Source organism: Schistocerca nitens, unplaced genomic scaffold (assembly GCF_023898315.1).
Source record: "Schistocerca nitens isolate TAMUIC-IGC-003100 unplaced genomic scaffold, iqSchNite1.1 HiC_scaffold_422, whole genome shotgun sequence".
NCBI classification, from domain to species: domain Eukaryota; kingdom Metazoa; phylum Arthropoda; class Insecta; order Orthoptera; family Acrididae; genus Schistocerca; species Schistocerca nitens.
The window spans coordinates 59,567-83,800 of record NW_026045955.1 but is presented as its reverse complement, the minus strand read 5'-3'; the positions used below and the strand labels follow the sequence as shown (position 1 = coordinate 83,800).

The 24,234-nt window shown below is 55.3% G+C and overlaps 25 non-coding genes across 25 annotated transcripts; all 25 read left to right on the top strand.

Moving 5' to 3' along the window:
* The first annotated feature begins 467 nt into the window (after positions 1-467).
* LOC126232028 (5S ribosomal RNA) lies at positions 468-586 on the top strand. The gene has a single exon (XR_007544587.1). It is a non-coding gene; the product is annotated as a 5S ribosomal RNA (ribosomal RNA).
* An 852-nt stretch (positions 587-1,438) lies between these two features.
* On the top strand, positions 1,439-1,557 carry LOC126232026 (5S ribosomal RNA). Its single transcript, XR_007544585.1, has one exon. It is a non-coding gene; the product is annotated as a 5S ribosomal RNA (ribosomal RNA).
* Positions 1,558-2,409: 852 nt separating this feature from the next.
* LOC126232025 (5S ribosomal RNA) lies at positions 2,410-2,528 on the top strand. The gene has a single exon (XR_007544584.1). It is a non-coding gene; the product is annotated as a 5S ribosomal RNA (ribosomal RNA).
* Positions 2,529-3,379: 851 nt separating this feature from the next.
* LOC126232024 (5S ribosomal RNA) lies at positions 3,380-3,498 on the top strand. Its single transcript, XR_007544583.1, has one exon. It is a non-coding gene; the product is annotated as a 5S ribosomal RNA (ribosomal RNA).
* Positions 3,499-4,351: 853 nt separating this feature from the next.
* LOC126232023 (5S ribosomal RNA) lies at positions 4,352-4,470 on the top strand. The gene has a single exon (XR_007544582.1). It is a non-coding gene; the product is annotated as a 5S ribosomal RNA (ribosomal RNA).
* Positions 4,471-5,322: 852 nt separating this feature from the next.
* LOC126232022 (5S ribosomal RNA) lies at positions 5,323-5,441 on the top strand. Its single transcript, XR_007544581.1, has one exon. It is a non-coding gene; the product is annotated as a 5S ribosomal RNA (ribosomal RNA).
* An 853-nt stretch (positions 5,442-6,294) lies between these two features.
* LOC126232021 (5S ribosomal RNA) lies at positions 6,295-6,413 on the top strand. The gene has a single exon (XR_007544580.1). It is a non-coding gene; the product is annotated as a 5S ribosomal RNA (ribosomal RNA).
* An 852-nt stretch (positions 6,414-7,265) lies between these two features.
* Positions 7,266-7,384, top strand: LOC126232020 (5S ribosomal RNA). Its single transcript, XR_007544579.1, has one exon. It is a non-coding gene; the product is annotated as a 5S ribosomal RNA (ribosomal RNA).
* An 853-nt stretch (positions 7,385-8,237) lies between these two features.
* Positions 8,238-8,356, top strand: LOC126232018 (5S ribosomal RNA). Its single transcript, XR_007544578.1, has one exon. It is a non-coding gene; the product is annotated as a 5S ribosomal RNA (ribosomal RNA).
* Positions 8,357-9,208: 852 nt separating this feature from the next.
* LOC126232017 (5S ribosomal RNA) lies at positions 9,209-9,327 on the top strand. Its single transcript, XR_007544577.1, has one exon. It is a non-coding gene; the product is annotated as a 5S ribosomal RNA (ribosomal RNA).
* Positions 9,328-10,179: 852 nt separating this feature from the next.
* On the top strand, positions 10,180-10,298 carry LOC126232016 (5S ribosomal RNA). The gene has a single exon (XR_007544576.1). It is a non-coding gene; the product is annotated as a 5S ribosomal RNA (ribosomal RNA).
* An 852-nt stretch (positions 10,299-11,150) lies between these two features.
* Positions 11,151-11,269, top strand: LOC126232014 (5S ribosomal RNA). Its single transcript, XR_007544574.1, has one exon. It is a non-coding gene; the product is annotated as a 5S ribosomal RNA (ribosomal RNA).
* Positions 11,270-12,122: 853 nt separating this feature from the next.
* On the top strand, positions 12,123-12,241 carry LOC126232013 (5S ribosomal RNA). The gene has a single exon (XR_007544573.1). It is a non-coding gene; the product is annotated as a 5S ribosomal RNA (ribosomal RNA).
* Positions 12,242-13,093: 852 nt separating this feature from the next.
* LOC126232012 (5S ribosomal RNA) lies at positions 13,094-13,212 on the top strand. Its single transcript, XR_007544572.1, has one exon. It is a non-coding gene; the product is annotated as a 5S ribosomal RNA (ribosomal RNA).
* An 853-nt stretch (positions 13,213-14,065) lies between these two features.
* On the top strand, positions 14,066-14,184 carry LOC126232011 (5S ribosomal RNA). The gene has a single exon (XR_007544571.1). It is a non-coding gene; the product is annotated as a 5S ribosomal RNA (ribosomal RNA).
* An 853-nt stretch (positions 14,185-15,037) lies between these two features.
* LOC126232010 (5S ribosomal RNA) lies at positions 15,038-15,156 on the top strand. Its single transcript, XR_007544570.1, has one exon. It is a non-coding gene; the product is annotated as a 5S ribosomal RNA (ribosomal RNA).
* An 853-nt stretch (positions 15,157-16,009) lies between these two features.
* Positions 16,010-16,128, top strand: LOC126232009 (5S ribosomal RNA). Its single transcript, XR_007544569.1, has one exon. It is a non-coding gene; the product is annotated as a 5S ribosomal RNA (ribosomal RNA).
* A 910-nt stretch (positions 16,129-17,038) lies between these two features.
* LOC126232007 (5S ribosomal RNA) lies at positions 17,039-17,157 on the top strand. The gene has a single exon (XR_007544568.1). It is a non-coding gene; the product is annotated as a 5S ribosomal RNA (ribosomal RNA).
* An 852-nt stretch (positions 17,158-18,009) lies between these two features.
* Positions 18,010-18,128, top strand: LOC126232006 (5S ribosomal RNA). Its single transcript, XR_007544567.1, has one exon. It is a non-coding gene; the product is annotated as a 5S ribosomal RNA (ribosomal RNA).
* An 853-nt stretch (positions 18,129-18,981) lies between these two features.
* On the top strand, positions 18,982-19,100 carry LOC126232005 (5S ribosomal RNA). The gene has a single exon (XR_007544566.1). It is a non-coding gene; the product is annotated as a 5S ribosomal RNA (ribosomal RNA).
* Positions 19,101-19,953: 853 nt separating this feature from the next.
* Positions 19,954-20,072, top strand: LOC126232004 (5S ribosomal RNA). Its single transcript, XR_007544565.1, has one exon. It is a non-coding gene; the product is annotated as a 5S ribosomal RNA (ribosomal RNA).
* Positions 20,073-20,925: 853 nt separating this feature from the next.
* Positions 20,926-21,044, top strand: LOC126232002 (5S ribosomal RNA). Its single transcript, XR_007544563.1, has one exon. It is a non-coding gene; the product is annotated as a 5S ribosomal RNA (ribosomal RNA).
* An 853-nt stretch (positions 21,045-21,897) lies between these two features.
* On the top strand, positions 21,898-22,016 carry LOC126232001 (5S ribosomal RNA). The gene has a single exon (XR_007544562.1). It is a non-coding gene; the product is annotated as a 5S ribosomal RNA (ribosomal RNA).
* Positions 22,017-22,868: 852 nt separating this feature from the next.
* LOC126232000 (5S ribosomal RNA) lies at positions 22,869-22,987 on the top strand. The gene has a single exon (XR_007544561.1). It is a non-coding gene; the product is annotated as a 5S ribosomal RNA (ribosomal RNA).
* Positions 22,988-23,840: 853 nt separating this feature from the next.
* LOC126231999 (5S ribosomal RNA) lies at positions 23,841-23,959 on the top strand. Its single transcript, XR_007544560.1, has one exon. It is a non-coding gene; the product is annotated as a 5S ribosomal RNA (ribosomal RNA).
* The last annotated feature ends 275 nt before the right edge of the window (positions 23,960-24,234 follow it).

Genomic DNA, 24,234 nt, shown 5'->3' with positions numbered 1-24,234 from the left:
CGGGACAAGTCGGGACGGGGACGGGGACAGGGATGGGAATGGTGCGAATGCACTGCAAACTACGCACACACCTGGTGTGAGGCGAGGCGAGGCGACGCGAGGCGAGGCGAGGCGAGGAAGCCCACATGCTACCAGTGGCGCCCTCCAGCACGACACTGCCACACCACGCACAGGCCCTCCGCTGGACACCAGGGACAAGATGCGTCCTCCGCTAGTGTCGAAGGCTGCACGCGCGCAGCGAATGACAGGAGGTGCAACGAGCAGCAGTGCGTCTCACACACGCGGCGGTGCGCCCGCTAATTCGGCCGTCGCTCTGCTGGGACGCCGGGCGCGCCCCCCGCGCCGTCCTCGAGGAACTGGCTGTTGCGGAAGGAAGTGCTTTCGTCAAATGCGGTCGAAAACTAACATTTTGTGTGTTGGGAGAAAAGCCGAACGCGGATTCTGCCGTGCTCCTACATTAGATGAGCGCCAACGGCCATACCATGATGAATACACCGGTTCTCGTCCGATCACCGAAGTTAAGCATCATCGGGCCCGGTTAGTACTTGGATGGGTGACCGCCTGGGAAACCCGGGTGCTGTTGGCTGCCTTCCATTTTTTTTTGTTATTATGTCGCTACCCCTGCCAGCCCAATTTTCAAACTACCTTTCTGTTGTGACAAAGATGCTTCCTTAAGCCTTTTACACTACTGTAATGGTACGAAAATGCAGTAATTAACTCAGTTTGAGGGAGAATGTGCTAACCAAGTTTGCCAAGAAGACTTTGAAAACGACAAAACAGTACGAATCGGCAGGTGATTTCTGAAACACGTCACCGCCTATTTTTGTGTAGGAGTGTAGAGTTCCAATTTTTTGTAATCACGAATTTATTCCTTAGTCGTCTCGTCTCGTCTCGTCCCGCAGACGTTTGTCGTGCTTGCGCTGTCATATGGACCACGACCCGAGCGGCAGCGAGCGGCAGTCGAGCAAAGTCGGGACAAGTCGGGACGGGGACGGGGACAGGGATGGGAATGGTGCGAATGCACTGCAAACTACGCACACACCTGGTGTGAGGCGAGGCGAGGCGACGCGAGGCGAGGCGAGGCGAGGAAGCCCACATGCTACCAGTGGCGCCCTCCAGCACGACACTGCCACACCACGCACAGGCCCTCCGCTGGACACCAGGGACAAGATGCGTCCTCCGCTAGTGTCGAAGGCTGCACGCGCGCAGCGAATGACAGGAGGTGCAACGAGCAGCAGTGCGTCTCACACACGCGGCGGTGCGCCCGCTAATTCGGCCGTCGCTCTGCTGGGACGCCGGGCGCGCCCCCCGCGCCGTCCTCGAGGAACTGGCTGTTGCGGAAGGAAGTGCTTTCGTCAAATGCGGTCGAAAACTAACATTTTGTGTGTTGGGAGAAAAGCCGAACGCGGATTCTGCCGTGCTCCTACATTAGATGAGCGCCAACGGCCATACCATGATGAATACACCGGTTCTCGTCCGATCACCGAAGTTAAGCATCATCGGGCCCGGTTAGTACTTGGATGGGTGACCGCCTGGGAAACCCGGGTGCTGTTGGCTGCCTTCCATTTTTTTTTGTTATTATGTCGCTACCCCTGCCAGCCCAATTTTCAAACTACCTTTCTGTTGTGACAAAGATGCTTCCTTAAGCCTTTTACACTACTGTAATGGTACGAAAATGCAGTAATTAACTCAGTTTGAGGGAGAATGTGCTAACCAAGTTTGCCAAGAAGACTTTGAAAACGACAAAACAGTACGAATCGGCAGGTGATTTCTGAAACACGTCACCGCCTATTTTTGTGTAGGAGTGTAGAGTTCCAATTTTTTGTAATCACGAATTTATTCCTTAGTCGTCTCGTCTCGTCTCGTCCCGCAGACGTTTGTCGTGCTTGCGCTGTCATATGGACCACGACCCGAGCGGCAGCGAGCGGCAGTCGAGCAAAGTCGGGACAAGTCGGGACGGGGACGGGGACAGGGATGGGAATGGTGCGAATGCACTGCAAACTACGCACACACCTGGTGTGAGGCGAGGCGAGGCGACGCGAGGCGAGGCGAGGCGAGGAAGCCCACATGCTACCAGTGGCGCCCTCCAGCACGACACTGCCACACCACGCACAGGCCCTCCGCTGGACACCAGGGACAAGATGCGTCCTCCGCTAGTGTCGAAGGCTGCACGCGCGCAGCGAATGACAGGAGGTGCAACGAGCAGCAGTGCGTCTCACACACGCGGCGGTGCGCCCGCTAATTCGGCCGTCGCTCTGCTGGGACGCCGGGCGCGCCCCCCGCGCCGTCCTCGAGGAACTGGCTGTTGCGGAAGGAAGTGCTTTCGTCAAATGCGGTCGAAAACTAACATTTTGTGTGTTGGGAGAAAAGCCGAACGCGGATTCTGCCGTGCTCCTACATTAGATGAGCGCCAACGGCCATACCATGATGAATACACCGGTTCTCGTCCGATCACCGAAGTTAAGCATCATCGGGCCCGGTTAGTACTTGGATGGGTGACCGCCTGGGAAACCCGGGTGCTGTTGGCTGCCTTCCATTTTTTTTTGTTATTATGTCGCTACCCCTGCCAGCCCAATTTTCAAACTACCTTTCTGTTGTGACAAAGATGCTTCCTTAAGCCTTTTACACTACTGTAATGGTACGAAAATGCAGTAATTAACTCAGTTTGAGGGAGAATGTGCTAACCAAGTTTGCCAAGAAGACTTTGAAAACGACAAAACAGTACGAATCGGCAGGTGATTTCTGAAACACGTCACCGCCTATTTTTGTGTAGGAGTGTAGAGTTCCAATTTTTTGTAATCACGAATTTATTCCTTAGTCGTCTCGTCTCGTCTCGTCCCGCAGACGTTTGTCGTGCTTGCGCTGTCATATGGACCACGACCCGAGCGGCAGCGAGCGGCAGTCGAGCAAAGTCGGGACAAGTCGGGACGGGGACGGGGACAGGGATGGGAATGGTGCGAATGCACTGCAAACTACGCACACACCGGTGTGAGGCGAGGCGAGGCGACGCGAGGCGAGGCGAGGCGAGGAAGCCCACATGCTACCAGTGGCGCCCTCCAGCACGACACTGCCACACCACGCACAGGCCCTCCGCTGGACACCAGGGACAAGATGCGTCCTCCGCTAGTGTCGAAGGCTGCACGCGCGCAGCGAATGACAGGAGGTGCAACGAGCAGCAGTGCGTCTCACACACGCGGCGGTGCGCCCGCTAATTCGGCCGTCGCTCTGCTGGGACGCCGGGCGCGCCCCCCGCGCCGTCCTCGAGGAACTGGCTGTTGCGGAAGGAAGTGCTTTCGTCAAATGCGGTCGAAAACTAACATTTTGTGTGTTGGGAGAAAAGCCGAACGCGGATTCTGCCGTGCTCCTACATTAGATGAGCGCCAACGGCCATACCATGATGAATACACCGGTTCTCGTCCGATCACCGAAGTTAAGCATCATCGGGCCCGGTTAGTACTTGGATGGGTGACCGCCTGGGAAACCCGGGTGCTGTTGGCTGCCTTCCATTTTTTTTTTGTTATTATGTCGCTACCCCTGCCAGCCCAATTTTCAAACTACCTTTCTGTTGTGACAAAGATGCTTCCTTAAGCCTTTTACACTACTGTAATGGTACGAAAATGCAGTAATTAACTCAGTTTGAGGGAGAATGTGCTAACCAAGTTTGCCAAGAAGACTTTGAAAACGACAAAACAGTACGAATCGGCAGGTGATTTCTGAAACACGTCACCGCCTATTTTTGTGTAGGAGTGTAGAGTTCCAATTTTTTGTAATCACGAATTTATTCCTTAGTCGTCTCGTCTCGTCTCGTCCCGCAGACGTTTGTCGTGCTTGCGCTGTCATATGGACCACGACCCGAGCGGCAGCGAGCGGCAGTCGAGCAAAGTCGGGACAAGTCGGGACGGGGACGGGGACAGGGATGGGAATGGTGCGAATGCACTGCAAACTACGCACACACCTGGTGTGAGGCGAGGCGAGGCGACGCGAGGCGAGGCGAGGCGAGGAAGCCCACATGCTACCAGTGGCGCCCTCCAGCACGACACTGCCACACCACGCACAGGCCCTCCGCTGGACACCAGGGACAAGATGCGTCCTCCGCTAGTGTCGAAGGCTGCACGCGCGCAGCGAATGACAGGAGGTGCAACGAGCAGCAGTGCGTGTCACACACGCGGCGGTGCGCCCGCTAATTCGGCCGTCGCTCTGCTGGGACGCCGGGCGCGCCCCCCGCGCCGTCCTCGAGGAACTGGCTGTTGCGGAAGGAAGTGCTTTCGTCAAATGCGGTCGAAAACTAACATTTTGTGTGTTGGGAGAAAAGCCGAACGCGGATTCTGCCGTGCTCCTACATTAGATGAGCGCCAACGGCCATACCATGATGAATACACCGGTTCTCGTCCGATCACCGAAGTTAAGCATCATCGGGCCCGGTTAGTACTTGGATGGGTGACCGCCTGGGAAACCCGGGTGCTGTTGGCTGCCTTCCATTTTTTTTTGTTATTATGTCGCTACCCCTGCCAGCCCAATTTTCAAACTACCTTTCTGTTGTGACAAAGATGCTTCCTTAAGCCTTTTACACTACTGTAATGGTACGAAAATGCAGTAATTAACTCAGTTTGAGGGAGAATGTGCTAACCAAGTTTGCCAAGAAGACTTTGAAAACGACAAAACAGTACGAATCGGCAGGTGATTTCTGAAACACGTCACCGCCTATTTTTGTGTAGGAGTGTAGAGTTCCAATTTTTTGTAATCACGAATTTATTCCTTAGTCGTCTCGTCTCGTCTCGTCCCGCAGACGTTTGTCGTGCTTGCGCTGTCATATGGACCACGACCCGAGCGGCAGCGAGCGGCAGTCGAGCAAAGTCGGGACAAGTCGGGACGGGGACGGGGACAGGGATGGGAATGGTGCGAATGCACTGCAAACTACGCACACACCTGGTGTGAGGCGAGGCGAGGCGACGCGAGGCGAGGCGAGGCGAGGAAGCCCACATGCTACCAGTGGCGCCCTCCAGCACGACACTGCCACACCACGCACAGGCCCTCCGCTGGACACCAGGGACAAGATGCGTCCTCCGCTAGTGTCGAAGGCTGCACGCGCGCAGCGAATGACAGGAGGTGCAACGAGCAGCAGTGCGTCTCACACACGCGGCGGTGCGCCCGCTAATTCGGCCGTCGCTCTGCTGGGACGCCGGGCGCGCCCCCCGCGCCGTCCTCGAGGAACTGGCTGTTGCGGAAGGAAGTGCTTTCGTCAAATGCGGTCGAAAACTAACATTTTGTGTGTTGGGAGAAAAGCCGAACGCGGATTCTGCCGTGCTCCTACATTAGATGAGCGCCAACGGCCATACCATGATGAATACACCGGTTCTCGTCCGATCACCGAAGTTAAGCATCATCGGGCCCGGTTAGTACTTGGATGGGTGACCGCCTGGGAAACCCGGGTGCTGTTGGCTGCCTTCCATTTTTTTTTTGTTATTATGTCGCTACCCCTGCCAGCCCAATTTTCAAACTACCTTTCTGTTGTGACAAAGATGCTTCCTTAAGCCTTTTACACTACTGTAATGGTACGAAAATGCAGTAATTAACTCAGTTTGAGGGAGAATGTGCTAACCAAGTTTGCCAAGAAGACTTTGAAAACGACAAAACAGTACGAATCGGCAGGTGATTTCTGAAACACGTCACCGCCTATTTTTGTGTAGGAGTGTAGAGTTCCAATTTTTTGTAATCACGAATTTATTCCTTAGTCGTCTCGTCTCGTCTCGTCCCGCAGACGTTTGTCGTGCTTGCGCTGTCATATGGACCACGACCCGAGCGGCAGCGAGCGGCAGTCGAGCAAAGTCGGGACAAGTCGGGACGGGGACGGGGACAGGGATGGGAATGGTGCGAATGCACTGCAAACTACGCACACACCTGGTGTGAGGCGAGGCGAGGCGACGCGAGGCGAGGCGAGGCGAGGAAGCCCACATGCTACCAGTGGCGCCCTCCAGCACGACACTGCCACACCACGCACAGGCCCTCCGCTGGACACCAGGGACAAGATGCGTCCTCCGCTAGTGTCGAAGGCTGCACGCGCGCAGCGAATGACAGGAGGTGCAACGAGCAGCAGTGCGTGTCACACACGCGGCGGTGCGCCCGCTAATTCGGCCGTCGCTCTGCTGGGACGCCGGGCGCGCCCCCCGCGCCGTCCTCGAGGAACTGGCTGTTGCGGAAGGAAGTGCTTTCGTCAAATGCGGTCGAAAACTAACATTTTGTGTGTTGGGAGAAAAGCCGAACGCGGATTCTGCCGTGCTCCTACATTAGATGAGCGCCAACGGCCATACCATGATGAATACACCGGTTCTCGTCCGATCACCGAAGTTAAGCATCATCGGGCCCGGTTAGTACTTGGATGGGTGACCGCCTGGGAAACCCGGGTGCTGTTGGCTGCCTTCCATTTTTTTTTGTTATTATGTCGCTACCCCTGCCAGCCCAATTTTCAAACTACCTTTCTGTTGTGACAAAGATGCTTCCTTAAGCCTTTTACACTACTGTAATGGTACGAAAATGCAGTAATTAACTCAGTTTGAGGGAGAATGTGCTAACCAAGTTTGCCAAGAAGACTTTGAAAACGACAAAACAGTACGAATCGGCAGGTGATTTCTGAAACACGTCACCGCCTATTTTTGTGTAGGAGTGTAGAGTTCCAATTTTTTGTAATCACGAATTTATTCCTTAGTCGTCTCGTCTCGTCTCGTCCCGCAGACGTTTGTCGTGCTTGCGCTGTCATATGGACCACGACCCGAGCGGCAGCGAGCGGCAGTCGAGCAAAGTCGGGACAAGTCGGGACGGGGACGGGGACAGGGATGGGAATGGTGCGAATGCACTGCAAACTACGCACACACCTGGTGTGAGGCGAGGCGAGGCGACGCGAGGCGAGGCGAGGCGAGGAAGCCCACATGCTACCAGTGGCGCCCTCCAGCACGACACTGCCACACCACGCACAGGCCCTCCGCTGGACACCAGGGACAAGATGCGTCCTCCGCTAGTGTCGAAGGCTGCACGCGCGCAGCGAATGACAGGAGGTGCAACGAGCAGCAGTGCGTCTCACACACGCGGCGGTGCGCCCGCTAATTCGGCCGTCGCTCTGCTGGGACGCCGGGCGCGCCCCCCGCGCCGTCCTCGAGGAACTGGCTGTTGCGGAAGGAAGTGCTTTCGTCAAATGCGGTCGAAAACTAACATTTTGTGTGTTGGGAGAAAAGCCGAACGCGGATTCTGCCGTGCTCCTACATTAGATGAGCGCCAACGGCCATACCATGATGAATACACCGGTTCTCGTCCGATCACCGAAGTTAAGCATCATCGGGCCCGGTTAGTACTTGGATGGGTGACCGCCTGGGAAACCCGGGTGCTGTTGGCTGCCTTCCATTTTTTTTTTGTTATTATGTCGCTACCCCTGCCAGCCCAATTTTCAAACTACCTTTCTGTTGTGACAAAGATGCTTCCTTAAGCCTTTTACACTACTGTAATGGTACGAAAATGCAGTAATTAACTCAGTTTGAGGGAGAATGTGCTAACCAAGTTTGCCAAGAAGACTTTGAAAACGACAAAACAGTACGAATCGGCAGGTGATTTCTGAAACACGTCACCGCCTATTTTTGTGTAGGAGTGTAGAGTTCCAATTTTTTGTAATCACGAATTTATTCCTTAGTCGTCTCGTCTCGTCTCGTCCCGCAGACGTTTGTCGTGCTTGCGCTGTCATATGGACCACGACCCGAGCGGCAGCGAGCGGCAGTCGAGCAAAGTCGGGACAAGTCGGGACGGGGACGGGGACAGGGATGGGAATGGTGCGAATGCACTGCAAACTACGCACACACCTGGTGTGAGGCGAGGCGAGGCGACGCGAGGCGAGGCGAGGCGAGGAAGCCCACATGCTACCAGTGGCGCCCTCCAGCACGACACTGCCACACCACGCACAGGCCCTCCGCTGGACACCAGGGACAAGATGCGTCCTCCGCTAGTGTCGAAGGCTGCACGCGCGCAGCGAATGACAGGAGGTGCAACGAGCAGCAGTGCGTGTCACACACGCGGCGGTGCGCCCGCTAATTCGGCCGTCGCTCTGCTGGGACGCCGGGCGCGCCCCCCGCGCCGTCCTCGAGGAACTGGCTGTTGCGGAAGGAAGTGCTTTCGTCAAATGCGGTCGAAAACTAACATTTTGTGTGTTGGGAGAAAAGCCGAACGCGGATTCTGCCGTGCTCCTACATTAGATGAGCGCCAACGGCCATACCATGATGAATACACCGGTTCTCGTCCGATCACCGAAGTTAAGCATCATCGGGCCCGGTTAGTACTTGGATGGGTGACCGCCTGGGAAACCCGGGTGCTGTTGGCTGCCTTCCATTTTTTTTTGTTATTATGTCGCTACCCCTGCCAGCCCAATTTTCAAACTACCTTTCTGTTGTGACAAAGATGCTTCCTTAAGCCTTTTACACTACTGTAATGGTACGAAAATGCAGTAATTAACTCAGTTTGAGGGAGAATGTGCTAACCAAGTTTGCCAAGAAGACTTTGAAAACGACAAAACAGTACGAATCGGCAGGTGATTTCTGAAACACGTCACCGCCTATTTTTGTGTAGGAGTGTAGAGTTCCAATTTTTTGTAATCACGAATTTATTCCTTAGTCGTCTCGTCTCGTCTCGTCCCGCAGACGTTTGTCGTGCTTGCGCTGTCATATGGACCACGACCCGAGCGGCAGCGAGCGGCAGTCGAGCAAAGTCGGGACAAGTCGGGACGGGGACGGGGACAGGGATGGGAATGGTGCGAATGCACTGCAAACTACGCACACACCTGGTGTGAGGCGAGGCGAGGCGACGCGAGGCGAGGCGAGGCGAGGAAGCCCACATGCTACCAGTGGCGCCCTCCAGCACGACACTGCCACACCACGCACAGGCCCTCCGCTGGACACCAGGGACAAGATGCGTCCTCCGCTAGTGTCGAAGGCTGCACGCGCGCAGCGAATGACAGGAGGTGCAACGAGCAGCAGTGCGTGTCACACACGCGGCGGTGCGCCCGCTAATTCGGCCGTCGCTCTGCTGGGACGCCGGGCGCGCCCCCCGCGCCGTCCTCGAGGAACTGGCTGTTGCGGAAGGAAGTGCTTTCGTCAAATGCGGTCGAAAACTAACATTTTGTGTGTTGGGAGAAAAGCCGAACGCGGATTCTGCCGTGCTCCTACATTAGATGAGCGCCAACGGCCATACCATGATGAATACACCGGTTCTCGTCCGATCACCGAAGTTAAGCATCATCGGGCCCGGTTAGTACTTGGATGGGTGACCGCCTGGGAAACCCGGGTGCTGTTGGCTGCCTTCCATTTTTTTTTGTTATTATGTCGCTACCCCTGCCAGCCCAATTTTCAAACTACCTTTCTGTTGTGACAAAGATGCTTCCTTAAGCCTTTTACACTACTGTAATGGTACGAAAATGCAGTAATTAACTCAGTTTGAGGGAGAATGTGCTAACCAAGTTTGCCAAGAAGACTTTGAAAACGACAAAACAGTACGAATCGGCAGGTGATTTCTGAAACACGTCACCGCCTATTTTTGTGTAGGAGTGTAGAGTTCCAATTTTTTGTAATCACGAATTTATTCCTTAGTCGTCTCGTCTCGTCTCGTCCCGCAGACGTTTGTCGTGCTTGCGCTGTCATATGGACCACGACCCGAGCGGCAGCGAGCGGCAGTCGAGCAAAGTCGGGACAAGTCGGGACGGGGACGGGGACAGGGATGGGAATGGTGCGAATGCACTGCAAACTACGCACACACCTGGTGTGAGGCGAGGCGAGGCGACGCGAGGCGAGGCGAGGCGAGGAAGCCCACATGCTACCAGTGGCGCCCTCCAGCACGACACTGCCACACCACGCACAGGCCCTCCGCTGGACACCAGGGACAAGATGCGTCCTCCGCTAGTGTCGAAGGCTGCACGCGCGCAGCGAATGACAGGAGGTGCAACGAGCAGCAGTGCGTGTCACACACGCGGCGGTGCGCCCGCTAATTCGGCCGTCGCTCTGCTGGGACGCCGGGCGCGCCCCCCGCGCCGTCCTCGAGGAACTGGCTGTTGCGGAAGGAAGTGCTTTCGTCAAATGCGGTCGAAAACTAACATTTTGTGTGTTGGGAGAAAAGCCGAACGCGGATTCTGCCGTGCTCCTACATTAGATGAGCGCCAACGGCCATACCATGATGAATACACCGGTTCTCGTCCGATCACCGAAGTTAAGCATCATCGGGCCCGGTTAGTACTTGGATGGGTGACCGCCTGGGAAACCCGGGTGCTGTTGGCTGCCTTCCATTTTTTTTTGTTATTATGTCGCTACCCCTGCCAGCCCAATTTTCAAACTACCTTTCTGTTGTGACAAAGATGCTTCCTTAAGCCTTTTACACTACTGTAATGGTACGAAAATGCAGTAATTAACTCAGTTTGAGGGAGAATGTGCTAACCAAGTTTGCCAAGAAGACTTTGAAAACGACAAAACAGTACGAATCGGCAGGTGATTTCTGAAACACGTCACCGCCTATTTTTGTGTAGGAGTGTAGAGTTCCAATTTTTTGTAATCACGAATTTATTCCTTAGTCGTCTCGTCTCGTCTCGTCCCGCAGACGTTTGTCGTGCTTGCGCTGTCATATGGACCACGACCCGAGCGGCAGCGAGCGGCAGTCGAGCAAAGTCGGGACAAGTCGGGACGGGGACGGGGACAGGGATGGGAATGGTGCGAATGCACTGCAAACTACGCACACACCTGGTGTGAGGCGAGGCGAGGCGACGCGAGGCGAGGCGAGGCGAGGAAGCCCACATGCTACCAGTGGCGCCCTCCAGCACGACACTGCCACACCACGCACAGGCCCTCCGCTGGACACCAGGGACAAGATGCGTCCTCCGCTAGTGTCGAAGGCTGCACGCGCGCAGCGAATGACAGGAGGTGCAACGAGCAGCAGTGCGTGTCACACACGCGGCGGTGCGCCCGCTAATTCGGCCGTCGCTCTGCTGGGACGCCGGGCGCGCCCCCCGCGCCGTCCTCGAGGAACTGGCTGTTGCGGAAGGAAGTGCTTTCGTCAAATGCGGTCGAAAACTAACATTTTGTGTGTTGGGAGAAAAGCCGAACGCGGATTCTGCCGTGCTCCTACATTAGATGAGCGCCAACGGCCATACCATGATGAATACACCGGTTCTCGTCCGATCACCGAAGTTAAGCATCATCGGGCCCGGTTAGTACTTGGATGGGTGACCGCCTGGGAAACCCGGGTGCTGTTGGCTGCCTTCCATTTTTTTTTTGTTATTATGTCGCTACCCCTGCCAGCCCAATTTTCAAACTACCTTTCTGTTGTGACAAAGATGCTTCCTTAAGCCTTTTACACTACTGTAATGGTACGAAAATGCAGTAATTAACTCAGTTTGAGGGAGAATGTGCTAACCAAGTTTGCCAAGAAGACTTTGAAAACGACAAAACAGTACGAATCGGCAGGTGATTTCTGAAACACGTCACCGCCTATTTTTGTGTAGGAGTGTAGAGTTCCAATTTTTTGTAATCACGAATTTATTCCTTAGTCGTCTCGTCTCGTCTCGTCCCGCAGACGTTTGTCGTGCTTGCGCTGTCATATGGACCACGACCCGAGCGGCAGCGAGCGGCAGTCGAGCAAAGTCGGGACAAGTCGGGACGGGGACGGGGACAGGGATGGGAATGGTGCGAATGCACTGCAAACTACGCACACACCTGGTGTGAGGCGAGGCGAGGCGACGCGAGGCGAGGCGAGGCGAGGAAGCCCACATGCTACCAGTGGCGCCCTCCAGCACGACACTGCCACACCACGCACAGGCCCTCCGCTGGACACCAGGGACAAGATGCGTCCTCCGCTAGTGTCGAAGGCTGCACGCGCGCAGCGAATGACAGGAGGTGCAACGAGCAGCAGTGCGTGTCACACACGCGGCGGTGCGCCCGCTAATTCGGCCGTCGCTCTGCTGGGACGCCGGGCGCGCCCCCCGCGCCGTCCTCGAGGAACTGGCTGTTGCGGAAGGAAGTGCTTTCGTCAAATGCGGTCGAAAACTAACATTTTGTGTGTTGGGAGAAAAGCCGAACGCGGATTCTGCCGTGCTCCTACATTAGATGAGCGCCAACGGCCATACCATGATGAATACACCGGTTCTCGTCCGATCACCGAAGTTAAGCATCATCGGGCCCGGTTAGTACTTGGATGGGTGACCGCCTGGGAAACCCGGGTGCTGTTGGCTGCCTTCCATTTTTTTTTGTTATTATGTCGCTACCCCTGCCAGCCCAATTTTCAAACTACCTTTCTGTTGTGACAAAGATGCTTCCTTAAGCCTTTTACACTACTGTAATGGTACGAAAATGCAGTAATTAACTCAGTTTGAGGGAGAATGTGCTAACCAAGTTTGCCAAGAAGACTTTGAAAACGACAAAACAGTACGAATCGGCAGGTGATTTCTGAAACACGTCACCGCCTATTTTTGTGTAGGAGTGTAGAGTTCCAATTTTTTGTAATCACGAATTTATTCCTTAGTCGTCTCGTCTCGTCTCGTCCCGCAGACGTTTGTCGTGCTTGCGCTGTCATATGGACCACGACCCGAGCGGCAGCGAGCGGCAGTCGAGCAAAGTCGGGACAAGTCGGGACGGGGACGGGGACAGGGATGGGAATGGTGCGAATGCACTGCAAACTACGCACACACCTGGTGTGAGGCGAGGCGAGGCGACGCGAGGCGAGGCGAGGCGAGGAAGCCCACATGCTACCAGTGGCGCCCTCCAGCACGACACTGCCACACCACGCACAGGCCCTCCGCTGGACACCAGGGACAAGATGCGTCCTCCGCTAGTGTCGAAGGCTGCACGCGCGCAGCGAATGACAGGAGGTGCAACGAGCAGCAGTGCGTCTCACACACGCGGCGGTGCGCCCGCTAATTCGGCCGTCGCTCTGCTGGGACGCCGGGCGCGCCCCCCGCGCCGTCCTCGAGGAACTGGCTGTTGCGGAAGGAAGTGCTTTCGTCAAATGCGGTCGAAAACTAACATTTTGTGTGTTGGGAGAAAAGCCGAACGCGGATTCTGCCGTGCTCCTACATTAGATGAGCGCCAACGGCCATACCATGATGAATACACCGGTTCTCGTCCGATCACCGAAGTTAAGCATCATCGGGCCCGGTTAGTACTTGGATGGGTGACCGCCTGGGAAACCCGGGTGCTGTTGGCTGCCTTCCATTTTTTTTTTGTTATTATGTCGCTACCCCTGCCAGCCCAATTTTCAAACTACCTTTCTGTTGTGACAAAGATGCTTCCTTAAGCCTTTTACACTACTGTAATGGTACGAAAATGCAGTAATTAACTCAGTTTGAGGGAGAATGTGCTAACCAAGTTTGCCAAGAAGACTTTGAAAACGACAAAACAGTACGAATCGGCAGGTGATTTCTGAAACACGTCACCGCCTATTTTTGTGTAGGAGTGTAGAGTTCCAATTTTTTGTAATCACGAATTTATTCCTTAGTCGTCTCGTCTCGTCTCGTCCCGCAGACGTTTGTCGTGCTTGCGCTGTCATATGGACCACGACCCGAGCGGCAGCGAGCGGCAGTCGAGCAAAGTCGGGACAAGTCGGGACGGGGACGGGGACAGGGATGGGAATGGTGCGAATGCACTGCAAACTACGCACACACCTGGTGTGAGGCGAGGCGAGGCGACGCGAGGCGAGGCGAGGCGAGGAAGCCCACATGCTACCAGTGGCGCCCTCCAGCACGACACTGCCACACCACGCACAGGCCCTCCGCTGGACACCAGGGACAAGATGCGTCCTCCGCTAGTGTCGAAGGCTGCACGCGCGCAGCGAATGACAGGAGGTGCAACGAGCAGCAGTGCGTCTCACACACGCGGCGGTGCGCCCGCTAATTCGGCCGTCGCTCTGCTGGGACGCCGGGCGCGCCCCCCGCGCCGTCCTCGAGGAACTGGCTGTTGCGGAAGGAAGTGCTTTCGTCAAATGCGGTCGAAAACTAACATTTTGTGTGTTGGGAGAAAAGCCGAACGCGGATTCTGCCGTGCTCCTACATTAGATGAGCGCCAACGGCCATACCATGATGAATACACCGGTTCTCGTCCGATCACCGAAGTTAAGCATCATCGGGCCCGGTTAGTACTTGGATGGGTGACCGCCTGGGAAACCCGGGTGCTGTTGGCTGCCTTCCATTTTTTTTTTGTTATTATGTCGCTACCCCTGCCAGCCCAATTTTCAAACTACCTTTCTGTTGTGACAAAGATGCTTCCTTAAGCCTTTTACACTACTGTAATGGTACGAAAATGCAGTAATTAACTCAGTTTGAGGGAGAATGTGCTAACCAAGTTTGCCAAGAAGACTTTGAAAACGACAAAACAGTACGAATCGGCAGGTGATTTCTGAAACACGTCACCGCCTATTTTTGTGTAGGAGTGTAGAGTTCCAATTTTTTGTAATCACGAATTTATTCCTTAGTCGTCTCGTCTCGTCTCGTCCCGCAGACGTTTGTCGTGCTTGCGCTGTCATATGGACCACGACCCGAGCGGCAGCGAGCGGCAGTCGAGCAAAGTCGGGACAAGTCGGGACGGGGACGGGGACAGGGATGGGAATGGTGCGAATGCACTGCAAACTACGCACACACCTGGTGTGAGGCGAGGCGAGGCGACGCGAGGCGAGGCGAGGCGAGGAAGCCCACATGCTACCAGTGGCGCCCTCCAGCACGACACTGCCACACCACGCACAGGCCCTCCGCTGGACACCAGGGACAAGATGCGTCCTCCGCTAGTGTCGAAGGCTGCACGCGCGCAGCGAATGACAGGAGGTGCAACGAGCAGCAGTGCGTCTCACACACGCGGCGGTGCGCCCGCTAATTCGGCCGTCGCTCTGCTGGGACGCCGGGCGCGCCCCCCGCGCCGTCCTCGAGGAACTGGCTGTTGCGGAAGGAAGTGCTTTCGTCAAATGCGGTCGAAAACTAACATTTTGTGTGTTGGGAGAAAAGCCGAACGCGGATTCTGCCGTGCTCCTACATTAGATGAGCGCCAACGGCCATACCATGATGAATACACCGGTTCTCGTCCGATCACCGAAGTTAAGCATCATCGGGCCCGGTTAGTACTTGGATGGGTGACCGCCTGGGAAACCCGGGTGCTGTTGGCTGCCTTCCATTTTTTTTTTGTTATTATGTCGCTACCCCTGCCAGCCCAATTTTCAAACTACCTTTCTGTTGTGACAAAGATGCTTCCTTAAGCCTTTTACACTACTGTAATGGTACGAAAATGCAGTAATTAACTCAGTTTGAGGGAGAATGTGCTAACCAAGTTTGCCAAGAAGACTTTGAAAACGACAAAACAGTACGAATCGGCAGGTGATTTCTGAAACACGTCACCGCCTATTTTTGTGTAGGAGTGTAGAGTTCCAATTTTTTGTAATCACGAATTTATTCCTTAGTCGTCTCGTCTCGTCTCGTCCCGCAGACGTTTGTCGTGCTTGCGCTGTCATATGGACCACGACCCGAGCGGCAGCGAGCGGCAGTCGAGCAAAGTCGGGACAAGTCGGGACGGGGACGGGGACAGGGATGGGAATGGTGCGAATGCACTGCAAACTACGCACACACCTGGTGTGAGGCGAGGCGAGGCGACGCGAGGCGAGGCGAGGCGAGGAAGCCCACATGCTACCAGTGGCGCCCTCCAGCACGACACTGCCACACCACGCACAGGCCCTCCGCTGGACACCAGGGACAAGATGCGTCCTCCGCTAGTGTCGAAGGCTGCACGCGCGCAGCGAATGACAGGAGGTGCAACGAGCAGCAGTGCGTGTCACACACGCGGCGGTGCGCCCGCTAATTCGGCCGTCGCTCTGCTGGGACGCCGGGCGCGCCCCCCGCGCCGTCCTCGAGGAACTGGCTGTTGCGGAAGGAAGTGCTTTCGTCAAATGCGGTCGAAAACTAACATTTTGTGTGTTGGGAGAAAAGCCGAACGCGGATTCTGCCGTGCTCCTACATTAGATGAGCGCCAACGGCCATACCATGATGAATACACCGGTTCTCGTCCGATCACCGAAGTTAAGCATCATCGGGCCCGGTTAGTACTTGGATGGGTGACCGCCTGGGAAACCCGGGTGCTGTTGGCTGCCTTCCATTTTTTTTTGTTATTATGTCGCTACCCCTGCCAGCCCAATTTTCAAACTACCTTTCTGTTGTGACAAAGATGCTTCCTTAAGCCTTTTACACTACTGTAATGGTACGAAAATGCAGTAATTAACTCAGTTTGAGGGAGAATGTGCTAACCAAGTTTGCCAAGAAGACTTTGAAAACGACAAAACAGTACGAATCGGCAGGTGATTTCTGAAACACGTCACCGCCTATTTTTGTGTAGGAGTGTAGAGTTCCAATTTTTTGTAATCACGAATTTATTCCTTAGTCGTCTCGTCTCGTCTCGTCCCGCAGACGTTTGTCGTGCTTGCGCTGTCATATGGACCACGACCCGAGCGGCAGCGAGCGGCAGTCGAGCATCGTGCTTGCGCTGTCATATGGACCACGACCCGAGCGGCAGCGAGCGGCAGTCGAGCAAAGTCGGGACAAGTCGGGACGGGGACGGGGACAGGGATGGGAATGGTGCGAATGCACTGCAAACTACGCACACACCTGGTGTGAGGCGAGGCGAGGCGACGCGAGGCGAGGCGAGGCGAGGAAGCCCACATGCTACCAGTGGCGCCCTCCAGCACGACACTGCCACACCACGCACAGGCCCTCCGCTGGACACCAGGGACAAGATGCGTCCTCCGCTAGTGTCGAAGGCTGCACGCGCGCAGCGAATGACAGGAGGTGCAACGAGCAGCAGTGCGTGTCACACACGCGGCGGTGCGCCCGCTAATTCGGCCGTCGCTCTGCTGGGACGCCGGGCGCGCCCCCCGCGCCGTCCTCGAGGAACTGGCTGTTGCGGAAGGAAGTGCTTTCGTCAAATGCGGTCGAAAACTAACATTTTGTGTGTTGGGAGAAAAGCCGAACGCGGATTCTGCCGTGCTCCTACATTAGATGAGCGCCAACGGCCATACCATGATGAATACACCGGTTCTCGTCCGATCACCGAAGTTAAGCATCATCGGGCCCGGTTAGTACTTGGATGGGTGACCGCCTGGGAAACCCGGGTGCTGTTGGCTGCCTTCCATTTTTTTTTGTTATTATGTCGCTACCCCTGCCAGCCCAATTTTCAAACTACCTTTCTGTTGTGACAAAGATGCTTCCTTAAGCCTTTTACACTACTGTAATGGTACGAAAATGCAGTAATTAACTCAGTTTGAGGGAGAATGTGCTAACCAAGTTTGCCAAGAAGACTTTGAAAACGACAAAACAGTACGAATCGGCAGGTGATTTCTGAAACACGTCACCGCCTATTTTTGTGTAGGAGTGTAGAGTTCCAATTTTTTGTAATCACGAATTTATTCCTTAGTCGTCTCGTCTCGTCTCGTCCCGCAGACGTTTGTCGTGCTTGCGCTGTCATATGGACCACGACCCGAGCGGCAGCGAGCGGCAGTCGAGCAAAGTCGGGACAAGTCGGGACGGGGACGGGGACAGGGATGGGAATGGTGCGAATGCACTGCAAACTACGCACACACCTGGTGTGAGGCGAGGCGAGGCGACGCGAGGCGAGGCGAGGCGAGGAAGCCCACATGCTACCAGTGGCGCCCTCCAGCACGACACTGCCACACCACGCACAGGCCCTCCGCTGGACACCAGGGACAAGATGCGTCCTCCGCTAGTGTCGAAGGCTGCACGCGCGCAGCGAATGACAGGAGGTGCAACGAGCAGCAGTGCGTGTCACACACGCGGCGGTGCGCCCGCTAATTCGGCCGTCGCTCTGCTGGGACGCCGGGCGCGCCCCCCGCGCCGTCCTCGAGGAACTGGCTGTTGCGGAAGGAAGTGCTTTCGTCAAATGCGGTCGAAAACTAACATTTTGTGTGTTGGGAGAAAAGCCGAACGCGGATTCTGCCGTGCTCCTACATTAGATGAGCGCCAACGGCCATACCATGATGAATACACCGGTTCTCGTCCGATCACCGAAGTTAAGCATCATCGGGCCCGGTTAGTACTTGGATGGGTGACCGCCTGGGAAACCCGGGTGCTGTTGGCTGCCTTCCATTTTTTTTTTGTTATTATGTCGCTACCCCTGCCAGCCCAATTTTCAAACTACCTTTCTGTTGTGACAAAGATGCTTCCTTAAGCCTTTTACACTACTGTAATGGTACGAAAATGCAGTAATTAACTCAGTTTGAGGGAGAATGTGCTAACCAAGTTTGCCAAGAAGACTTTGAAAACGACAAAACAGTACGAATCGGCAGGTGATTTCTGAAACACGTCACCGCCTATTTTTGTGTAGGAGTGTAGAGTTCCAATTTTTTGTAATCACGAATTTATTCCTTAGTCGTCTCGTCTCGTCTCGTCCCGCAGACGTTTGTCGTGCTTGCGCTGTCATATGGACCACGACCCGAGCGGCAGCGAGCGGCAGTCGAGCAAAGTCGGGACAAGTCGGGACGGGGACGGGGACAGGGATGGGAATGGTGCGAATGCACTGCAAACTACGCACACACCTGGTGTGAGGCGAGGCGAGGCGACGCGAGGCGAGGCGAGGCGAGGAAGCCCACATGCTACCAGTGGCGCCCTCCAGCACGACACTGCCACACCACGCACAGGCCCTCCGCTGGACACCAGGGACAAGATGCGTCCTCCGCTAGTGTCGAAGGCTGCACGCGCGCAGCGAATGACAGGAGGTGCAACGAGCAGCAGTGCGTGTCACACACGCGGCGGTGCGCCCGCTAATTCGGCCGTCGCTCTGCTGGGACGCCGGGCGCGCCCCCCGCGCCGTCCTCGAGGAACTGGCTGTTGCGGAAGGAAGTGCTTTCGTCAAATGCGGTCGAAAACTAACATTTTGTGTGTTGGGAGAAAAGCCGAACGCGGATTCTGCCGTGCTCCTACATTAGATGAGCGCCAACGGCCATACCATGATGAATACACCGGTTCTCGTCCGATCACCGAAGTTAAGCATCATCGGGCCCGGTTAGTACTTGGATGGGTGACCGCCTGGGAAACCCGGGTGCTGTTGGCTGCCTTCCATTTTTTTTTTGTTATTATGTCGCTACCCCTGCCAGCCCAATTTTCAAACTACCTTTCTGTTGTGACAAAGATGCTTCCTTAAGCCTTTTACACTACTGTAATGGTACGAAAATGCAGTAATTAACTCAGTTTGAGGGAGAATGTGCTAACCAAGTTTGCCAAGAAGACTTTGAAAACGACAAAACAGTACGAATCGGCAGGTGATTTCTGAAACACGTCACCGCCTATTTTTGTGTAGGAGTGTAGAGTTCCAATTTTTTGTAATCACGAATTTATTCCTTAGTCGTCTCGTCTCGTCTCGTCCCGCAGACGTTTGTCGTGCTTGCGCTGTCATATGGACCACGACCCGAGCGGCAGCGAGCGGCAGTCGAGCAAAGTCGGGACAAGTCGGGACGGGGACGGGGACAGGGATGGGAATGGTGCGAATGCACTGCAAACTACGCACACACCTGGTGTGAGGCGAGGCGAGGCGACGCGAGGCGAGGCGAGGCGAGGAAGCCCACATGCTACCAGTGGCGCCCTCCAGCACGACACTGCCACACCACGCACAGGCCCTCCGCTGGACACCAGGGACAAGATGCGTCCTCCGCTAGTGTCGAAGGCTGCACGCGCGCAGCGAATGACAGGAGGTGCAACGAGCAGCAGTGCGTCTCACACACGCGGCGGTGCGCCCGCTAATTCGGCCGTCGCTCTGCTGGGACGCCGGGCGCGCCCCCCGCGCCGTCCTCGAGGAACTGGCTGTTGCGGAAGGAAGTGCTTTCGTCAAATGCGGTCGAAAACTAACATTTTGTGTGTTGGGAGAAAAGCCGAACGCGGATTCTGCCGTGCTCCTACATTAGATGAGCGCCAACGGCCATACCATGATGAATACACCGGTTCTCGTCCGATCACCGAAGTTAAGCATCATCGGGCCCGGTTAGTACTTGGATGGGTGACCGCCTGGGAAACCCGGGTGCTGTTGGCTGCCTTCCATTTTTTTTTTGTTATTATGTCGCTACCCCTGCCAGCCCAATTTTCAAACTACCTTTCTGTTGTGACAAAGATGCTTCCTTAAGCCTTTTACACTACTGTAATGGTACGAAAATGCAGTAATTAACTCAGTTTGAGGGAGAATGTGCTAACCAAGTTTGCCAAGAAGACTTTGAAAACGACAAAACAGTACGAATCGGCAGGTGATTTCTGAAACACGTCACCGCCTATTTTTGTGTAGGAGTGTAGAGTTCCAATTTTTTGTAATCACGAATTTATTCCTTAGTCGTCTCGTCTCGTCTCGTCCCGCAGACGTTTGTCGTGCTTGCGCTGTCATATGGACCACGACCCGAGCGGCAGCGAGCGGCAGTCGAGCAAAGTCGGGACAAGTCGGGACGGGGACGGGGACAGGGATGGGAATGGTGCGAATGCACTGCAAACTACGCACACACCTGGTGTGAGGCGAGGCGAGGCGACGCGAGGCGAGGCGAGGCGAGGAAGCCCACATGCTACCAGTGGCGCCCTCCAGCACGACACTGCCACACCACGCACAGGCCCTCCGCTGGACACCAGGGACAAGATGCGTCCTCCGCTAGTGTCGAAGGCTGCACGCGCGCAGCGAATGACAGGAGGTGCAACGAGCAGCAGTGCGTCTCACACACGCGGCGGTGCGCCCGCTAATTCGGCCGTCGCTCTGCTGGGACGCCGGGCGCGCCCCCCGCGCCGTCCTCGAGGAACTGGCTGTTGCGGAAGGAAGTGCTTTCGTCAAATGCGGTCGAAAACTAACATTTTGTGTGTTGGGAGAAAAGCCGAACGCGGATTCTGCCGTGCTCCTACATTAGATGAGCGCCAACGGCCATACCATGATGAATACACCGGTTCTCGTCCGATCACCGAAGTTAAGCATCATCGGGCCCGGTTAGTACTTGGATGGGTGACCGCCTGGGAAACCCGGGTGCTGTTGGCTGCCTTCCATTTTTTTTTTGTTATTATGTCGCTACCCCTGCCAGCCCAATTTTCAAACTACCTTTCTGTTGTGACAAAGATGCTTCCTTAAGCCTTTTACACTACTGTAATGGTACGAAAATGCAGTAATTAACTCAGTTTGAGGGAGAATGTGCTAACCAAGTTTGCCAAGAAGACTTTGAAAACGACAAAACAGTACGAATCGGCAGGTGATTTCTGAAACACGTCACCGCCTATTTTTGTGTAGGAGTGTAGAGTTCCAATTTTTTGTAATCACGAATTTATTCCTTAGTCGTCTCGTCTCGTCTCGTCCCGCAGACGTTTGTCGTGCTTGCGCTGTCATATGGACCACGACCCGAGCGGCAGCGAGCGGCAGTCGAGCAAAGTCGGGACAAGTCGGGACGGGGACGGGGACAGGGATGGGAATGGTGCGAATGCACTGCAAACTACGCACACACCTGGTGTGAGGCGAGGCGAGGCGACGCGAGGCGAGGCGAGGCGAGGAAGCCCACATGCTACCAGTGGCGCCCTCCAGCACGACACTGCCACACCACGCACAGGCCCTCCGCTGGACACCAGGGACAAGATGCGTCCTCCGCTAGTGTCGAAGGCTGCACGCGCGCAGCGAATGACAGGAGGTGCAACGAGCAGCAGTGCGTGTCACACACGCGGCGGTGCGCCCGCTAATTCGGCCGTCGCTCTGCTGGGACGCCGGGCGCGCCCCCCGCGCCGTCCTCGAGGAACTGGCTGTTGCGGAAGGAAGTGCTTTCGTCAAATGCGGTCGAAAACTAACATTTTGTGTGTTGGGAGAAAAGCCGAACGCGGATTCTGCCGTGCTCCTACATTAGATGAGCGCCAACGGCCATACCATGATGAATACACCGGTTCTCGTCCGATCACCGAAGTTAAGCATCATCGGGCCCGGTTAGTACTTGGATGGGTGACCGCCTGGGAAACCCGGGTGCTGTTGGCTGCCTTCCATTTTTTTTTGTTATTATGTCGCTACCCCTGCCAGCCCAATTTTCAAACTACCTTTCTGTTGTGACAAAGATGCTTCCTTAAGCCTTTTACACTACTGTAATGGTACGAAAATGCAGTAATTAACTCAGTTTGAGGGAGAATGTGCTAACCAAGTTTGCCAAGAAGACTTTGAAAACGACAAAACAGTACGAATCGGCAGGTGATTTCTGAAACACGTCACCGCCTATTTTTGTGTAGGAGTGTAGAGTTCCAATTTTTTGTAATCACGAATTTATTCCTTAGTCGTCTCGTCTCGTCTCGTCCCGCAGACGTTTGTCGTGCTTGCGCTGTCATATGGACCACGACCCGAGCGGCAGCGAGCGGCAGTCGAGCAAAGTCGGGACAAGTCGGGACGGGGACGGGGACAGGGATGGGAATGGTGCGAATGCACTGCAAACTACGCACACACCTGGTGTGAGGCGAGGCGAGGCGACGCGAGGCGAGGCGAGGCGAGGAAGCCCACATGCTACCAGTGGCGCCCTCCAGCACGACACTGCCACACCACGCACAGGCCCTCCGCTGGACACCAGGGACAAGATGCGTCCTCCGCTAGTGTCGAAGGCTGCACGCGCGCAGCGAATGACAGGAGGTGCAACGAGCAGCAGTGCGTGTCACACACGCGGCGGTGCGCCCGCTAATTCGGCCGTCGCTCTGCTGGGACGCCGGGCGCGCCCCCCGCGCCGTCCTCGAGGAACTGGCTGTTGCGGAAGGAAGTGCTTTCGTCAAATGCGGTCGAAAACTAACATTTTGTGTGTTGGGAGAAAAGCCGAACGCGGATTCTGCCGTGCTCCTACATTAGATGAGCGCCAACGGCCATACCATGATGAATACACCGGTTCTCGTCCGATCACCGAAGTTAAGCATCATCGGGCCCGGTTAGTACTTGGATGGGTGACCGCCTGGGAAACCCGGGTGCTGTTGGCTGCCTTCCATTTTTTTTTTGTTATTATGTCGCTACCCCTGCCAGCCCAATTTTCAAACTACCTTTCTGTTGTGACAAAGATGCTTCCTTAAGCCTTTTACACTACTGTAATGGTACGAAAATGCAGTAATTAACTCAGTTTGAGGGAGAATGTGCTAACCAAGTTTGCCAAGAAGACTTTGAAAACGACAAAACAGTACGAATCGGCAGGTGATTTCTGAAACACGTCACCGCCTATTTTTGTGTAGGAGTGTAGAGTTCCAATTTTTTGTAATCACGAATTTATTCCTTAGTCGTCTCGTCTCGTCTCGTCCCGCAGACGTTTGTCGTGCTTGCGCTGTCATATGGACCACGACCCGAGCGGCAGCGAGCGGCAGTCGAGCAAAGTCGGGACAAGTCGGGACGGGGACGGGGACAGGGATGGGAATGGTGCGAATGCACTGCAAACTACGCACACACCTGGTGTGAGGCGAGGCGAGGCGACGCGAGGCGAGGCGAGGCGAGGAAGCCCACATGCTACCAGTGGCGCCCTCCAGCACGACACTGCCACACCACGCACAGGCCCTCCGCTGGACACCAGGGACAAGATGCGTCCTCCGCTAGTGTCGAAGGCTGCACGCGCGCAGCGAATGACAGGAGGTGCAACGAGCAGCAGTGCGTCTCACACACGCGGCGGTGCGCCCGCTAATTCGGCCGTCGCTCTGCTGGGACGCCGGGCGCGCCCCCCGCGCCGTCCTCGAGGAACTGGCTGTTGCGGAAGGAAGTGCTTTCGTCAAATGCGGTCGAAAACTAACATTTTGTGTGTTGGGAGAAAAGCCGAACGCGGATTCTGCCGTGCTCCTACATTAGATGAGCGCCAACGGCCATACCATGATGAATACACCGGTTCTCGTCCGATCACCGAAGTTAAGCATCATCGGGCCCGGTTAGTACTTGGATGGGTGACCGCCTGGGAAACCCGGGTGCTGTTGGCTGCCTTCCATTTTTTTTTTGTTATTATGTCGCTACCCCTGCCAGCCCAATTTTCAAACTACCTTTCTGTTGTGACAAAGATGCTTCCTTAAGCCTTTTACACTACTGTAATGGTACGAAAATGCAGTAATTAACTCAGTTTGAGGGAGAATGTGCTAACCAAGTTTGCCAAGAAGACTTTGAAAACGACAAAACAGTACGAATCGGCAGGTGATTTCTGAAACACGTCACCGCCTATTTTTGTGTAGGAGTGTAGAGTTCCAATTTTTTGTAATCA